The sequence below is a fragment of the Mirounga leonina genome, unplaced genomic scaffold, assembly GCF_011800145.1.
Source record: "Mirounga leonina isolate KUSES-001 unplaced genomic scaffold, KU_Mleo_1.0 Mir_224, whole genome shotgun sequence".
In the NCBI taxonomy this organism is placed as follows: Eukaryota; Metazoa; Chordata; class Mammalia; order Carnivora; family Phocidae; genus Mirounga; species Mirounga leonina.
The window spans coordinates 13275190-13295348 of record NW_023270615.1 but is presented as its reverse complement, the minus strand read 5'-3'; the positions used below and the strand labels follow the sequence as shown (position 1 = coordinate 13295348).

The 20159-nt window shown below is 39.4% G+C and overlaps 1 protein-coding gene across 1 annotated transcript in view; it reads left to right on the top strand.

Annotated features, from left to right (window-relative positions):
- The window catches only part of LOC118026222 (histone-arginine methyltransferase CARM1-like), a 182563-nt gene that overhangs the window by 41397 nt on the left and 121007 nt on the right, over positions 1–20159 (top strand). The gene's annotated exons all lie outside the window — the stretch shown is intronic.

Here is a 20159-nt window from a genome sequence, read left to right as displayed (position 1 = left end):
CAAAGTCTGTCACCAATCAGCTGTATAATTTGAGAGTGGTTCCTTCATCTCCTAAGGTTCGGAGATAATCCCAGTATGTGCTACAGAGGAATGGTGGTTGATTAGATGAGGTTAGTGGATGCCATGTTTGTAGCCCCGTGCACTGTAAGCATCCACGATGCGCCCGGGGCTGGGCTAGTCACCACGGGAGATCTGAAAGTGAGCCAGACAGGGCTGCACTCTCCAGGGGCTGCGAGTCCAGCAGGGAGGTGGCTGGGTGCCCCAGTCAGTGTCACACACATGACAGAGTGATCATGGCTGTAACAGAGACACAGCAGGGACAGTCTGTTATCCCCAGGTTCACAGTGTTGCTGCTGGAGGTTTTGGAATGCTCTGTGTGTTTGCTCAAAGAAAGAGCTGACCCGCCTGGGACCACCATGGTGAGGCCAATCCACCCACCTCTGGGATCCCCTGTGACATTGCGGCCCAGCTCCCCTGTCACCTTTGCCGGCACCACCCCTCTTCCATCTGCTCACACTCCCCCTGAAACCACAGAGGTGGAGATTCTACTTACATCCTTTGTCATGTTGCCCAGTTGAGCTTCTGGCAGAGATCACCTTGACATTGGTGAATTTCTATTAACTGGAAGTCATTATAATGAAATGTGCAAATTTGTGAGAAGTCATTTGCAAGCAAGGTGAGCGATATAGTAATTGATGCTTTCACGTTGTTTGTATTATTTTAACTTACACTTAAAAACCAATCATACCTTTACCTCTTTGTAAAATTACTTGTTCTGCCCAATCTGGCCATGAACTAGAATCCTAACTGGGCTTTTACTTGGATACGACCTCTCAGTCGATTGCTTTAACTCAGCCTTTAAAGACAAAAGATAACAAAGTGACTTGTGAAAGATTAGAACCTCCATATGGTTTTTTTTTTTTAAAGATTTTATTTATTTATTTGACAGAGAGAGACACAGCGAGAGAGGGGACACAAGCAGGGGGAGTGGGAAAGGGAGAAGCAGGCTTCCCACGGAGCGGGGAGCCCGATGTGGGGCTCGATCCCAGGACCCTGGGATCATGACCTGAGCCGAAGGCAGACGCTTAACGACTGAGCCACCCAGGTGCCCCGCCTCCATATGGTTTTAATGACATACAGTTTCTAAATGGTTTTCTTTTATGTAATGTGTACATCACAGGCACACTTTTGAGACTAGAATAGTAAGTGGTGATACTAATAGTCGATCTTACCTTCAGAAAGCATAGGTAAGTCCCTTAGCAACAGTCCTGGCTCTTCCCAGTTTGCTTCCTGAAGTTTTCCTGAATCTACATCACTCATGAGTCCTTTTGTGTCCTGTATCCTGTGCTGTTCTGTTCCATACAAGCTGACCTCTTAGACTCTTGAATCAGGTATTTTATACCAGTTGCAAAGCTTTCTCTCTGTCTTCAACTGCAGTTACTTAAGTTCAAGTGTTTAAAGTAGTGATCTTCCCATTCTTTCTTTTTGCAAACTCTTTTCTTCTGCTATACTTAAAAATGCTTGCTGCAGCTGCCAGTTACCTTGGGGATTTCTTCTCTCATTTTTGCACTGTTATGATTTCTTTCTGCACCGTCCACTCTTTGATCTGCCTTCTGCTGTGACAGTGGGAAGGGTTTTTGAGGTTATTCTAGAATTTTCAAGTATGAAAGGAACTTCCAAGTTGGGTATGACATGGAAAGCTTGCCTGTGCAGGGCTGCTGTATAAAACAATTCCATACAACACTATTCTCTTCATAGTGTCTGTGAATATTTTGTGCAGTGCACAACCTGCATGGTGATACTTGGCTACCCTGGCCCAGTGGACAGGACTCCCTGAGGCTATGATGTGTACTCTGGGTGATGCTGCCATACTCATAAAGAAGGAGGGGGATGAAGTGGAAGAGCAGGAGGGGAGAAGAACAGTAGACCTTCTTTTGTGCTACGCACTCTTCTAAGACTTTACATATATTAAGTCATTTAATTCCTAAATAGGTGAATTTTACTTTAGTAGTGACTGGTCCCAACAGTGTGCCAGTTCCTGTGCTGGACAGTGGTGAAAGACCAGAAGCAGACTTCTTTCTTTCATGCAGGTTAGGGGGCAAGCTAACAAATTTCAATGGAACTGATCAAGAAGTCAGCTCTGATATCCACAGCAGGACCAAAGCTCAATGCAAAGAAAATCGCTAACATTGTCACCAGACATGTGGCAAAGATGACAGGCTCTGTTGCAAACATGACAAATCCAACTTCGCATTGAACATTACATCACCAAGTGGCCCTTCTGCTGTTCAGCTTTACTTTTCTCTGTAACTCCATGTCTTGGCCTTTCTACTCAGGAAAACCAGGCCACTTCCCCACCTGCATGTCCACTCAAAGACTGACCCGCTGTGAGCTTTGCTCCAGGCTATTACCCTCCTCCTTCCTCTTTACCGGTTCAGATAGCTCCTACCTTGGCTCACCTGTCACCTCCGCTAAGCAGCCTTCCCCGATGGAAGGAATACGTAGCAATCCGCCTTCTGGGATCTTTGAATACAAATTATCCTGCATCATTTTGTGTGTAACAATGCATTGCTTTGTAGTAGTTCTCATGCCACTTGGATAAAATTCACACCTGTGTCCACTCATTTTCCTTTTGCAGAATAAAATAATCTCCAGCCTGATCTAACACTGAGTGCTTACTAATTACATATATATATGTAAATAGACAAACATACAAGTATATATACATAAGTAAAATATAAACATATATTTTCATGTAATATAAACAAATAAATCTGCATATGCACATATTTAAGTGAACAAATATATGTAAATTGAACAACAACCCCAGGGGATGGGTATTATTATTATTCTCCTTTTACAAAGGACAGAATGGAGGCACATCTTGAAGTCATCTGTCCACGGTCACACAACTAGCGAATAGAAGAGCCAGGATTGGATGCCAGATGGGTCAGTTTGAGTGTGAGCCCCCGGCATCTGCAATGTAGACGTCTACACTGTACCTCTTGGGATTTGAGGCGTGTGTGTGTGTGTACGTATGTGTGTATGTGTGTGTACCTGCATGTAGACAAGACAGGAAAAAAAGTGCAGTATTTTATAAACTTGATGTTCTTTTTTGTTTCCTTTGTTTTTTATTATTTTGGGTTCTTTTCCCAGCTTTATTGAGATATAATTGACATATAACACTGTGTAAGTTTAAAACGTACTGTGTATTGATTTGATACACTTACATATTGCAAAATGATTACCTCAGCAGGGTTAATGAACACCTTCATCCCCTCAAATACCATTTGTTTGTTATGGTGAGAACAATTAAGGTCTACTCTCCTCACAATTTCAAGTATATAATACTATGTTGTTAACTGGAATCACCATGCTGTGCATCAGATCCCTAGCACTTAATCATCCTGTGACCAGAAGTACCTTTCCTTAACATCTCTCCATTCCCTGCACCCCCAACCCCTGACAACCATCATTCTACTCTCTGTTTCTATGAGTTTAGTATTTTTAGTTCCACGACTAAGTGGTATCATCTATTATTTGTCTTTCTCTGTTTGGCTTATTTCACGTAGCGTAATGCCCTCGAGTTCTATACATGTTGTCGCAAATAGCAAGATTTCCTTTTTTCTCATGGCTGAATAATATGCCATTGAACATATATACCACCTTTTCTTTATTCATTCATCTGTAGACAAACAGTTAGGTTGTTTCCATGTCTTGGCTTCTGTGAATAATGCTGCAATGACCATAGGAGTGCAGATAACTCTTCAAGATAGTGATTTAACTTCCTTTGGATATATACCCAGACATGGGCTTGCTGGATCATATTTTTAATTTTAGTCTCTTTTTAATTTTTTGAGGAGCTTCCATACTGTTTTCCATAGTGGCTGCACCAATTTACATTCCCACTAAGAGTGCACATCCTCGCCATCTCTCTTTTTTTTCCTCTCTCTCTTTTTTTTCTAATTCCCAAAATGTAAATATCACAATTATGGTTATTATCTCTTATCTTTTTGATAATAGCCATTCTAAGAGGTATTAGGTGATATCTCATTATGGTTTTGATTTACATTTTCCTGATTAGTGGTGTCAGGCATCTTTTCATGTACCTGTTGACAATTTGTATGCCTTCTTTGGAAAAATGTCTATTTTATTCTCTCTCTTTTTTTTAAAAGATTTCGTTTATTCATTTGAGACACAGAGATACAGACAGAGAGCATGAGCAGGGGGAGGAGCAGAGGGAGAGGGAGAGGCAGGCTCCCCGCTGAGCCAGGAGCCCCATGTGGGGCTTGATCCAAGGACCCCGGGATCATGACCTGAGCCGAAGGCAGACGCTTAACCATCTGAGCCACCCAGGTGCCCCTGGAAAAATGTCTATTTGGGTCCTCTGCTAATTTTTTTTCCCATTGGATTGTTTCGTGTTTTTTTGCTATTGAGTAGTGGGAGGGTTTTTTTTTTTTTAATATTTTGGTTATTAACCCCTTATCAGATACGTGATTTGCAAGTATTTTCTTCCCTTCTGTAGGCTGACTTTTCATTTTGTTGATGGTCTCTTTTTTGTGCAGAAGATTTTTGATGTAGTCCCGCTTGCTTATTTTTACTTTTGTTGCCTTTGTTTTTGGTGTCATATCCAAAAAACTCATTGCTAAGACCATTATCAAGGAGATATTCCCTGTTTTCTTTCAGGAGTTTTATGGTTTCAGTTCTTTTAAGCCTGTAAGCCATTTTGGATTAATTTTTGTGAGTGGTGTAAGACAGAGGCACAACTGCATTCTTCTGCATGTGGTTTTTCAATTCTCCTGTCACCTTTTACTGAAAAGATTATCTTTCACCCATTGAGTGTTCTTGGCTCCCCTGTCAAATATTAGTTCACCATATATGGAAGGGTCTGTTGTTGGCTCTCAATTCTATTCCATTGGTCTGTGTGTCTATTTTTATGACAGTACCATACTGTTTTACTTACTAGAGTTTTGTAGTATATATGAAATCAGGAATTTGGTACCTCCAGCTTTGTTCTTTCTCAGGACTGCTTTGGCTACTCTGGGGTCTTTTATGGTTCCATACAAATTTTAGGGTTCTTTGTTCTGTTTCTGTGAAAAATGCCATTGGAATTTTTTATATATATTTTTGTCATTGGAATTTGATAGAGATTGCACTGAATCTGTAGATGACTTTGGGTGTTACGGACATTTTAACAATAATAGTTCTGAACCATGAACATGGGATATATTCCCATTTATTTGTGTCTTTCAGTTTCTTTCATCAGAGTCTTACAGCTTTTAGTGTACATATCTTTTCCCTCCTTGGTTTAAATTTATTCCAAAGTATTTTATTATTTCTGATGTTAATGTAAATGCGTTTTTTCCCCTCTTTCTTTTTTAGATATTTCATTATTAGTATGTAAAAATGCAACTGATTTCTGTAGATTAATTTTGTATCCTGCAACTTTACTGAATTTGTTCATTAGTTCTAATAGTGTTTTGGTGAAGTCTTTAGGATTTTTCTCTATGTAAGGTCATATCATCTGCAAACCATGAGTTTTACTTTTTCCTTTCTGATTTGGATCTTTTTTTCCCCTTAATTGCTCTGGCTAGGACATCCAGTACCATGTTGAATAAGAGTGGTGAGACTGGATGCCACGTCTTGTTACTGATCTTATAGGAAAACTTTTAAACTTTCACCTTTGAGTATGATGTAATCTTTGGGCTTGTTATATATAGTCTTTATTAAGTTGAGATATGGTCTTTCTAGACCCAATTTGTTGAAAGCTTTCACCATGAAAGGATGTTGTATTTTGTTAAATGCTTTTTCAGCATCTGCTGAGATGACCATCTGACCTTTATCTTTCATTCTGTTCACATGGTGTATCACATTTATTGATTTGCATATGTCAAGCTATCTTTGAGTCCCAGCGATATATCATCATAATGTGTTGTTAAATTTAGTTTTGGTAATATTGTGTTGAAGATTTTTGCGTCTGTGTTTATCAAAGATAACAGACTATAGTTTTCTTGTAGTGTCCTTACCTGGCCTTGGTGTCAGGGTAAGGCTAAACTTGTGGAATGAGTTTGGCATTTTCCCTCTTCTTTAACATTTTGGAAGGGTTTGGGAAGGATTGGTATTAATTTTTCTTTAAATGTTTGGTAGCATTCACCAGAGGAACCATCTGGTCTTGGGCTTTTCTTTTTAGGGAGTTTTTATTTTTTTTTATTTATTTTTTTGTCAGAAAATATTTTTTTTGTTATGTTATGTTAATCACCATACATTACATCATTAGTTTTTGATGTAGTGTTCCATGATTCATTGTTTGCATATAACACCCAGTGCTCCATTCAGTACGTGCCCTCCTTAACACGCATCACCAGGCTAACCCATCCCCCCACCCCCCTCCCCTCTAGAACCCCCAGTTTGTTTCTCAGAGGCCATAGTCTCTCATGGTTCATCTCCCCCTCCGATATCCCCCCCTTCATTTTTCCCTTGCTCCTATCTTCTTCTTCTTCTTTCTTTTTTTTTTCTTTTAACATGTAATGTATTATTATTTGTTTCAGAGGGACAGGTCTGTGATTCAGCAGTCTTACACAATTCACAGCACTCACCGTAGCACATACCCTCCCCAATGTCTATCACCCAGCCACCCCATCCCTCTTGGGGAGTTTTTAAATACTAATTCAATCTCTTTAGTCATTATTGGTCCTTTCAGATTTTCTAATTAATTCTTCTTGATTCAGTTTTGGTAGTTTGTAACGTTTCTAGAAATTTCTTCTAGGCTATCCATTTTGTTGGCATATAAAATCGCTAATAGTAATCTCTTTTTTTTATGTTTTCAGATTTTAATTAAAGGAAATAGTAATAGGACTAAATGATAGACACACAAAAAATTATATGGAGTTGCACATTCCATCTTAACCAAATATGCTACTTCTTTAAACCACAGACTTAAAATCCCTTTCAAATTATTGTTATATGATTTCAAAAAGTCTCCTGCATATTTTCCTGTGCATGAAAATGGAAAAGATCTTTGGTAAGGAAATACATACTCAAAATGATTATTATAATTTGTTCCCCTCCTTTCATATATGCAAGAGACTTCTAAGAAAGATACAACCTAAAATATAATAACAACTAAGTATGCTGCAATTTCATGTCTTGGGAAACTATCATTTTCCTTAATTATGAATAACATTCTTATTAACAAAATATTCAGAGAAGTTGTAAAGGACAAGTATACACCCTTGCTTTGTAGTCAACATAAGGTACCAGAATGACAACGTAGAAAAAGCACAGTGCAGAGCATAATCTCTTAATCTTTTGTTTTTCTGTGGTATTGGTTTTAATGTCTCCTCTTTCATTTTTTTTTTTAATTTCAGGTTTTTATTTATGTCATTGGACATAATGACACCCAAGGTACAGTCCAGCATCCCCCATATATGGATCTATGTGAATAACAAAAAACTTCGCAGGTGTAGATTTAAAGTGCAACCCCAAATGACTTTCTTTGGAAGTACCCAAACAAGACACCAGAATAGTCTGTAAAAAATCAAATCTATCATGATCAGCATCCCTCCCCTGAACGAAGTTAACCTCCTAAGCCAGCTGACCTTCTTATGTTTTTATTTATTTATTTTAAGAGTAAACCAAGTGCATACAGCATCTTTTAAAAAGTCTTGTAAATGTTGCAAAGTTTTTAGGTGTTATTTATAATCTGAAGAGATTCATAAAAAACTACTGGACTTGTTAAGACTACAAATACTAGCCCACTTGTCCCCCCATGAAAAAAGCAATTGTTACAAAAATATAAAAAATAGACTAGCTTCTACTATGTAACCTTTCCTTCCTCCTCTTTCATATCTGACAATACTTATTTGGGTCATATTTTTTAAAGCTAATCTAGCTAAAGTTTTGCCCATTTCGTTTTTTGTTGTTGTTGTTTTAAAAAATCCAACTCTTAGTTTCATTGGTGTATTCTTTTTTTTTTTTTTCCTTGTCTCTATTTCACTTATATCTGCTCAGATCTTTGTTATTTTTGTTGTTGTTGTTCTAACTTTGGACTTATTTTGGTCTTCCTTGAGATATAAAATTAGGTTATTTGAGATCTTTCCTTTGTGTCATTTAACATTAGAATTTCCCTCTTAGAACTGCTTTTTCTATATCCCATAGGTTTTGGTATGTTTTATTTCTATTTTCATATATATCAATTCATTTTATTTCTTCTTTGACCTGTTGGTTGTTTAGGAGGGTGTTGTTTAATTTCCATGTATTTGTGAATTTTCCAGCTTTCCTCCTGTTACTGGCTTTGTTTCCTACTGTTGTGTTCAGAAAAGATACTGGTATGATTTGAGACTTTTTAAATATGCCAAGACTTGTTTTATGACATATCATATGCTCTATTGTGGAGAATGTTCCATAGGTATTTGAGAAGCATGTATATTCTGCTGCTATTGGATAAGATGTTCTGTAGATCTCTATTATGTCCATTTGATCTGAAGTATAGTTTAAGCCCAGTGTTTCCTTATTGATTATCTGGGTGGGTATCGAAGTAGGGAATTAAAGTCCCCTACCATCATTGTATTTTTGTCTATTTCTCCCCTCAGATCTGCTAGTATTTGCTTAATATATTTAGATGCTCCAATGTTGGGTGCATATATTTTGATGATTTTTATATCTTCTTGATGAATTGACCTCTTTATCATTATATAATGACCTTCTTTGTCTGTTGTTACAGTTTTGGGCTTAAAGTCTACTTTTTCTGATGTAACTATAGATACCCTGCTCTCTTGGTTTCCATTTGCATGGAATGTCTTTTTATGTCCCTTCACTCTGAGCCTGTTTGTGTCCTTAAAGCTGAAGTGAGTCGCTTATAATCAGCATATATTTGGGTCTTGTGTTTGTGTGTGTGTGTACATGCACATGCTTATCCATTCAGCCATTCTCTGCCTTTTAATTGAAAATTAATTAGAAATTAATCCATTTATGAAACTAATATTACATTATATGTTAACTAACTGGAATTTAAATAAAAACTTGAAACCTTAAAAAAGAAATTAATCCATTTACATTTAGGGTAATTATTGATAGAGTAATTATTGATAGGTAAGGACTTACTAATGCCATCTTATTAACCATTTTCTGGCTGTTTTATAGTTCCCTTGTTCCTTTCTTCCTCTCTTGATGTCTTTCTTCATAAATTGATGATTTTTTATAGTGGTATACTTTGATTCCCCTCTCTTTATCTTTTATGAATCTACTGCGAGTTTTGGCTTTATGATTACCATGAGGCTTACATAAAGCATCTTATAAAGATAATGTCTATTTTACATTAACAACTTCAGTAGCACAAAAAATGTACCCTATAACCTCCCCTTCCCCATGTTTTGGTTTTGATATCTCAATTTTCCTATTTTATATTGTGTATTCATTAACAAATTATTATAGCTATAGTTGTTTTTAATACTCCTATCCTTAAAAAAATACTCTTATCCTTTAACACTTAAACTAGAGTTAAGTTGTTAACATACCCCCATATTACAGAAACACAGTATTTCTGAATTAGTGTGTTGTATATTTTCATATGTTTTCATGTACTAATTAGTGTCTTTTTAGTTCATCTTAAACAAATCCTTCCAACAGTTCTTATAAGGCAGGTCTAGTAGTGGTGATGAACTTCCTCAGCTCTTCTCTGTCTGGAACAGTATTTCTCTCTTTATTTCTGAAGGATAACTTTGCCAGTTAGGGTATTCTTGGTTGGTAATTTTTTCTTTCAGCACCTTAAATATATCATCCCACTCTCTCCTGGCTTGTAAGTTTTGTGCTGAGAGAACCACTGATACTCTAATTGGGGTTCCCTTGCAAGTTACAAGCTTATTTTCTCTTCCTATTTTTAAAATTCTCTTTGATTTTTGGGCGCCTGGGTGGCTAAGTTGGTTAAGCGACTGCCTTCGGCTCAGGTCATGATCCTGGAGTCCCGGGATCGAGTCCCGCAACGGGCTCCCTGCTCAGCGGGGAGTCTGCTTCTCCTTCTGACCCTCCCCCCTCTCATGCTCTCTCCTCTCATTCTCTCTCTCAAATAAATAAATAAAATCTTTAAAAAAATAAAATAAAATTCTCTTTGATTTTTGACAGTTTTATTATAATGTTTTGGGGAAGGATTTTGTCTCTTTCTTTCTTTTTTTCTTTTTTTTTTTTTTAGAGAGAGAATGTGTGCACACATGAGTTGAGGGGGTCGGATAGGAGGAGAGGAAGAGAGAAAACCTTAAGCAGGCTCCACACCCAGCACAGAGCCCAGTACAGGGCTCAGTCTCATGACCCTAAGATCATGACCTGAGCCAAAATCAAGAGTCAGCTGCTTAACCAACTGAGCCATCTGGGCACCCCTGGGCAGGATTTTTTCAAGTTGAGTTTGTTTGGTACCTATTAACATCATAGGAACCAATCTTTCTCGAGATTTGGGAAATTCCCACCATTATTCCTTTAAAGAAGCTTTCTGCCCCCTTTTCCCTCTCTTTTCCTTCCGGACCTCCAACAATTTGCAAATTGTTTCTTTTTATAGTATCTCATAGATCACATATGATTTGTTCATTCTTTGTTTTTTAACTAATCAAACATATACATTTATGGAACTATCCTCCATTCTGTATATTATCTTGTTCACTCTTTTTAATTCTTTTTTTCTTTGTTTTCCTTTGACTGCACATTTTTAAAGTTCTGTCTTCTTTTTTTTTTCCTATTTTTTTTTATTCTTATGTTAATTCCCATACATTACATCATTAGTTCTAGATGTAGTGTTCCATGATTCATTGTTTGTGGATAACACCCAGTGCCCATACAGAATGTGCCCTCTTCAATACCCACCACCAGGCCAACCCATCCTCCCACCCCCCTCCCCTCTAGAACCCTCAGTTTGTTTTTCAGAGTCCATCGTCTCTCATGGTTCGTCTACCCTCCGATTTCCCGTGCTTTATACTTCCCCTCCTGCTACCTTCTTCTTCTTCTTTTTTTTTCTTAACATATATTGCATTATTTGTTTCAGAGGTACAGATCTGAGATTCAACAGTCTTGCACAATTCACAGCGCTTACCAGAGCACATACCCTCCCCAGTGTCTATCACCCAGTCAGCCCATCCCTCCCACCCCACCCCCCACTCCAGCAACACTCAGTTTGTTTCCTGCGATTAAGAATTCCTCATATCAGTGAGGTCATATGATACATATCTTTCTCTTTTTGACTTATTTCGCTCAACATAATACCCTCCAGTTCCATCCACGCCGTTGCAAATGGGAAGATCTCATTCCTTTTGATGGCTGCATAATATTCCATTGTGTATATATACCACATCTTCATTATCCATTCATCTGTCGATGGACATCTTGGCTCTTTCCACAGTTTGGCTATTGTGGACATTGCTGCTATAAACATCGGGGTGCACGTACCCTTTCAGGTCCCTACTTTTGTATCTTTGGGGTAAATACCCAGTAGTGCAATTGCTGGATCATATGGTAGTTCTATTTTCAACTTTTAGAGGAACCTCCATACTGTTTTCCAGAGTGGCTGTATCAGCTTGCATTCCCACCAACAGTGTAGGAGGGTTCCCCTTTCTCCGCATCCCCGCCAACATCTGTCGTTTCCTGACTTGTTAATTTTAGCCATTCTGACTGGTGTGAGGTGGTATCTCATTGAGATTTTGATTTGGAGCAATATTGAGCACTTTTTCATGTGTCTGTTGGTCATTTGGATGTCTTCTTTGGGAAAATGTCTGTTCATGTCTTCTGCCCATTTCTTGATTGGATTCTTTGTTCTTTGGGTGTTGAGTTTGATGAGTTCTTTATAGATTTTGGATTCTAGCCCTTTATCTGATATGTCATTTGAAATATCTTCTCCCATTCTGTCGGTTGTCTTTTGGTTTTGTTGACTGTTTGCTTTGCAAAAGCTTTTTATCTTGATGAAGTCCCAATAGTTCATTTTTGCCCTTGCTTCCCTTGCCTTTGGTGATGTTTCTAGGAAGAAGTTGCTTCGGCTGAGGTCAAAGAGGTTGCTGCCTGTGTTCTCCTTTAGGATTTTGATGGACTCCTGTCTCACATTGAGGTCTTTCAACCATTTGGAGTCTATTTTTGTGTGTGGTGTAAGGAAATGGTCCAGTTTCATTCTTCTGCATATGGCTATCCAATTTTCCCAACACCATTTGTTGAAGAGACTGTCTTTTTTCCATTGGACATTCTTTCCTGCTTTGTCAAAGATGAGTTGACCATAGAGTTGAGGGTCCATTTCTGGGCTCTCTATTCTGTTCCATGGATCTGTGTGTCTGTTTTTGTGCCAGTACCATGCTGTCTTGATGATCACAGCTTTGTAATAGAGCTGGAAGTCCAGAATTGTGATGCCGCCAGCTTTGCCCTTCTTTTTCAACATTCCTCTGGCTATGCGTGGTCTTTTCTGGTTCCATATAAATTTTAGGATTATTTGTTCCATTTCTTTGAAAAAAGTGGATGGTATTTTGATGGGGATTGCATTGAATGTGTAGATTGCTCTAGGTAGCATTGACATCTTCACGATATTTGTTCTTCCAATCCATGAGCATAGAATGTTTTTCCATTTCTTTGTGTCTTCCTCAATTTCTTTCATGAGTATTTTATAGTTTTCTGAGTACAGATCCTTTGTCTCTTTGGTTAGATTTATTCCTAGGTATCTTATGGTTTTGGGTGCAATTGTAAATGGTATCGACTCCTTAATTTCTCTTTCTTCTGTCTTGTTGTTGGTGTATAGGAATGCCACTGATTTCTGTGCATTGATTTTATATCCTGCCACTTTACTGAATTCGTGTATGAGTTCTAGCAGTTTTGGGGTGGAGTGTTTTGGGTTTTCCACATAAAGTATCATATCATCTGCAAAGAGTGAGAGTTTGACTTCTTTTTTGCCGATTTGGATGCCTTTTATTTCTTTTTGTTGTCTGATTGCTGTGGCTAGGACTTCTAGTACTATGTTGAATAGCGGTGGTGATAGTGGACATCTCTGCATCCCTACCATGTTCCTGACTTAGGGGGAAAGCCCTCAGTTTTTCCCCACTGAGAATGATATTCGCTGTGGGTTTTTCATAGATGGCTTTTATGATATTGAGGCATGTACCCTCTATCCCTATACTCTGAAGAGTTTTGATCAAGAAAGGATGCTGTACTTTGTCAAATGCTTTTTCTGCATCTATTGAGAGGATCATATGGTTCTTGTTCTTTCTTTTGTTAGTGTATTGTATCACGTTGATTGATTTGCAGATGTTGAACCAACCTTGCAGCCCAGGGATAAATCTCACTTGGTCGTGGTGAATAATCCTTTTAATGTACTGTTGGATCCTATTGGCTAATATTTTGGTGAGAATTTTTGCATCCATGTTCATCAGGGATATGGGTCTGTAATTCTGCTTTTTGATGGGGTCTTTGTCTGGTTTTGGGATCAAGGTAATGCTGGCCTCATAAAACGAGTTTGGAAGTTTTCCTTCCATTTCTATTTTTTGGAACAGTTTCAGAAGAATAGGTTTCAATTCTTCTTGAAATGTTTGGTAGAATTCCCCTGGAAGCCATCTGGCCCTGGGCTTTTGTTTTTTGGGAGATTTTTGATGACTGCTTCAATTTCCTTAGTGGTTATAGGTCTGTTCAGGTTTTCTATTTCTTCCTGGTTCAGTTTTGGTAGTTGATACATCTCTAGGAATGCATCCATTTCTTCCAGATTATCTAATTGGCTGGCATAGAGTTGCTCATAATATGTTCTTATAATTGTTTGTATTTCTTTGGTGTTGGTTGTGATCTCTCCTCTTTCATTCATGATTTTATTTATTTGGGTCATTTCTCTTTTCTTTTTGCTAAGTCTGGCCAAGGGTTTATCAATCTTGTTAATTCTTTCAAAGAACCAGCTCCTAGTTTCGTTGATCTGTTCTACTGTTCTTTTAGTTTCTATTTCATTGATTTCTGCTCTGATCTTTATTATTTCTCTTCTCCTACTGGGTTTAGGCTTTATTTGCTGTTCTTTCTCCAGCTCCTTTAGGTGGAGGGTTAGGTTGTGTACTTGAGGCCTTTCTTGTTTCTTGAGAAAGGCTTGTATTGCTATATACTTTCCTCTTAGGACTGCCTTTGCTGCATCCCAAAGATTTTGAATAGTTGTGTTTTCATTTTCATTGGTTTCCATGTATTTTTTTAATTCTTCTTTAATTTCCTGGTTGACCCATTCATTCTTCAGTAGGATGCTCTTTAGCCTCCATGTATTTGAGTTCTTTCTGACGTTCCTCTTGTGATTGAGTTCTAGTTTCAAAGCATTGTGGTCTGAAAATAGGCAGGGAATGATCCCAATCTTTTGGTACCGGTTGAGACCTGATTTATGACCTAGGATGTGATGTATTCTGGATAATGTTCCATGGGGACTAGAGAAGAATGTGTATTCCGTTGCTTTGGGGTGGAATGTTCTGAATATGTCTGTGAAGTCCATTTGGTCCAGTGTGTCATTTAAAGTCTTTATTTCCTTGTTGATCTTTTGCTTAGACGATCTGTCCATTTCAGTGAGGGGGGTGTTAAAGTCCCCCACTATTATTGTGTTGTTGTCAATGTGTTTCTTCGCTTTTGTTATTAATTGCCTTATATAATTGGCTGCTCCCATGTTAGGGGCATAGATATTTACAGTTGTTAGATCTTGTTGGATAGACCCTTTAAGTAGGATATAATGTCCTTCCTCATCTCTTATTACAGTCTTTTGTTTAAAATCTAATTTGTCTGATATAAGGATTGCCACCCCAGCTTTCTTTTGGTGTCCATTAGCATGGTAAATGGTTTTCCACCCCCTCATTTTCAATCTGGGGGTGTCTTTGGTTCTAAAATGAGTCTCTTGCAGACAGCATATTGATGGGTCTTGTTTTTTAATCCAGTCTGATAGCTTGTGTCTTTTGATTGGGGCATTTAGCCCATTGACATTCTGGTTAACTATTGAAAGATAGGAATTTAGTGCCATTGTATTGCCTGTAAAGTGACTGTTACCGTATATTGTCTGTGTTCCTTTCTGGTCTCTGTTCCTTTTAGGCTCTCTCTTTGCTTAGAGGACCCCTTTCAGTATTTCTTGTAGGGCTGGTTTTGTGTTTGCAAAGTCCTTTAGTTTTTTTTTGTCCTGGAAGCTTTTTATCTCTCCTTCTATTTTCAATGACAGCCTAGCTGGATATAGTATTCTTGGCTGCATATTTTTCTCATTCTGTGCTCTGAATATATCCTGCCAGTCCTTTCTGGCCTGCCAGGTCTCTGTGGATAGGTCTGTTGCCAGTCTAATGTTTCTGCCATTGTAGGTTACAGATCTCTTGTCCCAAGCTGCTTTCAGGATTTTCTCTTTGTCTCTGAGACTCATAACTTTTACTATTAGATGTCAGGGTGTTGACCTATTTTTATTGATTTTGAGAGGGGTTCTCTGTGCTTCCTGGATTTTCATGCCTGTTTCCTTCCCCAAATTAGGGAAGTTCTCTGCTATAATTTGCTCCATTATACCTTCTGCCCCTCTCTCTCTTTCTTCTTCTGGGATCCCAATTATTCTAATGTTGTTTTGTCCTGTGGTATCGCTTATCTCTCGGATTCTGCCCTCGTGATCCAGTAGTTGTTTATCTCTCTTTTTCTCAGCTTCTTTATTTTTCATCATTTGGTCTTCTATATTACTGATTCTCTCTTCTGCCTCATTTATCCTAGCAGTTAGCGCCCCCATTTTTGATTGCACCTCATTAATAGACTTTTTGATTTCTACTTGGTTAGATTTTAGCTTTTTTACTTCTCCAGAAAGGGTTTCTCTAATAACTTCCATATTGTTTTCAAGCCCAGCTAGTATCTTTAAAGTGATGATTCTGAACTCTAGGTCTGACATCGTACTAATGTCCGTATTGAGTAGGTCCCTGGCAGTCAGTACTACCTCTTGTTCTTTTTGTTGAGGTGATTTTTTCCGTCTTGTCATTTTGTGCAGAGGAGAATAGATTAATGAGAGAACAAAATGCTAGCAGAGTAACCACGTCCCCAGAAAATATACTCTAAACAAATCAGAAAAGACCTGAAGCAGTGGAAAAAGAAACGGAAAGAGAGAAAAAAGAAAAAGAAAAAAAAGAAAAAGATTAAGATAAAAACAAACAAAAACAAACAAAACAAGACAACGACAACAACAAAAAAAAAGAATGTGATCAAATATGATCAGGCTGGTATATAGATCAGTGCCACACACTAGATTTGGGGTGTATTTTGGTCTGTTAGAAGAAAGTGCCTCCCAAAATTTTAAAGAAAGAAAAACTTATATATGTACAAAAATAAGGGTTGATATGATGAAGGGATGGAATATGACTGTAAAGATGGAAATTATAAAAAATTTTATAAAAGGAATTGGTAAGAAGTTGTTTGAAAAAAGAAGAGGATTTAAAAAAAGAAAAAAAAAGGGAGAGAATGTGATCAGGCAGGGGAGTAGAAAACCCCATATACTAGAGATTTAGGGTATATTTTAATCTGTTAGAAGAAACTATCTGAAAATTTTAAAGAGAGAACAACTTATATATATATATGCCAAAAATACGGGTAACTACTATGAAGGGATAGAATATGACTCTAAAAATGAAAAATAAAAATGTTTTTTTAAAAAAAGGGATTGATAAGATGTTGGTTGAAAAAGGGAAAAAGAAAAATTCAAAAAAAAAAACAGTTAAAAAAAATTAACTTTGAAAGACTAAAGAATCATGGTAAAAAAGCTGTGAATTCCATGTGCATTATTCCCCTAGCGCTGGAGTTCTGCCGTTCTCATTGATCGGTAAACTTGGTCTTGGCTGGCTGGTCTCGCTGATCTTCTGGGGAGGGGCCTGTTGCCGTGGTTTCCAAATGTCTCTGCCGGAGGCGGAAGTGCCCCGCCCTTGCCCCCTTCTGGCTAAGTCATCTGCTCGGGTTTGCTCTCCGGGGCTTTTGTTCCCTGCGAGCTTCCCGTACAGCTTTGGAGGCCGAGAGTGAAAATGGCGGCCTCCCAATCTCCGCCTGGAGGAGCCGAGAACTCGGGGCCCCGCTCCTCAGTGAGCCCCCAGAGAAAAGCCGTCAGTCACTCCTGTCTCCCCGGTCTCCGGCCGCACTCCGTGCTCACCCGGCCTGTGACCGCGCGTTTCTATCTCTGGCCCCCGACCCCGGGTGGAGTCTCCAAACCCAGCAGATCCCTGCAGTGCCCTCCCGCGCGGCTCCTCCCGGGGGAGGAAGGGGAGTCTCCCCGGATCTGCCGCTTGTGGGGTCCCTGCTGGAGGAGCAGGGGCCCGACTGGGCCGCGGATCACGGTCTATGGCCACCCCGAGCTGAGAGCCCGCGCCTGGGCTCCGCCTCTGCAGCCGGCTTCCCTGCTCCGATACCTGGGAGCTCGGCCACACTCAGGCACCCCCGGTCTTTCTGTGACCCCGAGGGTCCTGAGACCACACTGTCCCGGAGGGTTCCACCCCCCGCTTAGCCACCAGAGTGACGTCCCTCGGCGGAGCAGACTTTTAAAAGTTCCGATTTTGTGCTCCGCGGCTCTATCACTTGCCAGAAGCGGCCGACCTAGGCCCCTCCCCGCCGTCTATCCTCCCGAATATCGCCTCGGATTCACTTCTCCACAGTCATACCTTCCAGAAAGTGGTCGCTTTTCTGATGAGAGAGTTGTTGCTCTTCTTTTCTTCAATCTCCTGTTGAGTTTGTAGGTGTTCAGAATGGTTTGATCCCTATCCAGCTGAATTTCTGAGAGGATACGAAATCCAGGTCTCCTACTCCTCCGCCATCTTGCTCCACCCCCCTAAAGTTCTGTCTTCTATCTCGCAGATTCTTTCTTCTGTTTGGTCCAGTTTGCTGTTGATATTCTCCATTGCTTTTTTTTTTTTACTCATTTATTCTTTAGCTCCAGAATTTCTATGATTCTTTTTTATGATTTCTATCTCTTTGTAAAACTTCTCATTTTGTTCATGTATTATTTTCCTGATTTCATTGAATTGCCTTTCTGTGTTTTTTGTATCTCATTAAGTTTCCTTAAAACAGCTGTTTTGAATTATTTACTAGGTAAATCACAGTCTTTATAATTGGTTACCAGAAGATTATTGTGATCCTTTGGTGATGTCGCTTTGCCTTGATTTTTCATGTTCCTTGAAATTTGTATAGCTGTCTTCCCGTTTGAAGTAGTATCATCTCCTCCAGTCTTTACTAACTGGAAGAGAAATCCCTTCCATCAGCCCTGCTAAGGATTCTGAGACTGTCTCAGACCTATGGATACACCTGCTTCATTTCTTGCTCCCTCATGTGGCAGAGTTCTTAAGCCTTAATGCCTTCTTTCAATCTTGAAATGCCCCAGACCAAATGCTGACAGTTTCTCTTTGTTTCCCCAAAGATGATGCTCAAGGTTAAGTTGGCGGTCTCTCCCTGGCCCACAGTTTTAGGCTTTCTGTACATGCTCACTAACCATCTGCCAAAGCTTGCTCTCACTGCCCCCATTAGGAGCTCACACAAAGAGCTGGCCATAGAGGGGAGGTGTGTATGAGGGAGGTGTGCAGAGCAATGGGGATGCCTGTGGGCCAGCTGGGCAGATCTATGGGCAAGGTATCTCCAGTAGCTTGTTAGTGAGCTTTTTGTTGGAGTCCACACACAGTTAGTAGGATTATCATCCCTTAAATGCCCTCTGTGAGTCCTATCTGCTGCTTTCCCAGTCTCTTCCCATCCCTAGTCATGCTTCTCATGATTCAGTACTCTGGATGGGGTGGAAAAGAAATGAGCATTTTGGCAGCATTCCACACAGCTGGGGAAGCTGGGAACTTACATACTCTCCCTTTTCCCCATGGTAGAAATCATGGACAAGAAGATCTCTCTCAGCCCTAAGCTGGGCTTCTTTGGAAGAGAGGTGATGTGGGTAAAGTCAGACTTTTACTCTTACCCTCTCCAACGTGTCCGAATGCATTTTTTTTCTCTAACATATGTTGGCACTCATCCATTGAAAACCTGGATGTCCACAAAATTGCTCTCATCCATGGATGATTATCTAAGATAATATTTTCTGGGGGCTCTCAGACCATGGCTGAGAAGGGCTGGAGCTAGTTCATGTGTCCCTATGGTGTCCACAGCTGGGATCAAGATCTGTGTACCTAGCACCTGACACATGGCGGGGTTAGACTTCTCCTCGGTCTTTTCATATACGGTGCTGAATTCCACAGCTCCCACAAAGACACTTTTGTCCATGGATGGATACCAAATTGTTGTTGGGGGTTAGGGTGGGGGGTAGGAATAAGGGATGTCTTATTCAGCTATGATGCTGATATCACTCTAAACTTGGTGTTCTTGTTGCTTTACTGTGATCAATCATACACTGTGTCATTGATAGTCACCTGGTTTATAGGGATAGTGAGAGATCAGCTACAGTATTTTAAATAAATATTTGGTGTAATTTTGCCAATATAGAATAATAGATAACTAGTTTTCAATGAAACATCTCCAAAGAAGGAAATTCTGCACTTACACACATAGAACCCATTGCTGTCATGGTTTTGTGATGCTTGGAATAAAAATCATTTCCCTGTCTAGCCAGTCTCTCTGACTATAGCTGACGTCATTTCGCTATTATTCATGTTACCTCAATGTAGTACATCTTAATTCTGTCTTTGTTCCTTTTTTCTTCCAATGTAGAACATGCCCCTTAAGAATGTCCTGTGTTTTAGAATTTCCCACTTTCTATAATGCAGATGCTGGTATTGGATAAACGTTGGCCTCACTAATTTGACTCTGAGAAAACCGTGTCTGTATCTCTCCTTCATCTGTACAGTGGAGATAATACCTCTTGGCAGCGAGGATTGAATTAAATAACACCATAAATGTGAAAATATCAAATGGAGCAGTTCATAAATATGTGCTTGCTTTTTAACCATGGCTGAGACTGGTAGCAGGAAGTATCTCTCTTCTCCACTCCTGATTGCTCTTTTGTGTTTCTCTCCCCTCCTGCTCTTTCCCTCAGCCTCCTCCTCTTCACTTTGGTTCCTGGGCAGATGCTACTGTGAAGACAGTGCAGCTTCCATCTGCTTTCAGCATATGGGACCAACACTGTTGCTTCCAAAGTCCTTGTATTTGCTGTTCAGAGCAGGGGGGGTTATTATGTGGAAAGTGAGGCAGAAAGTTGCAGATTCGTTTCACCAGTCTGT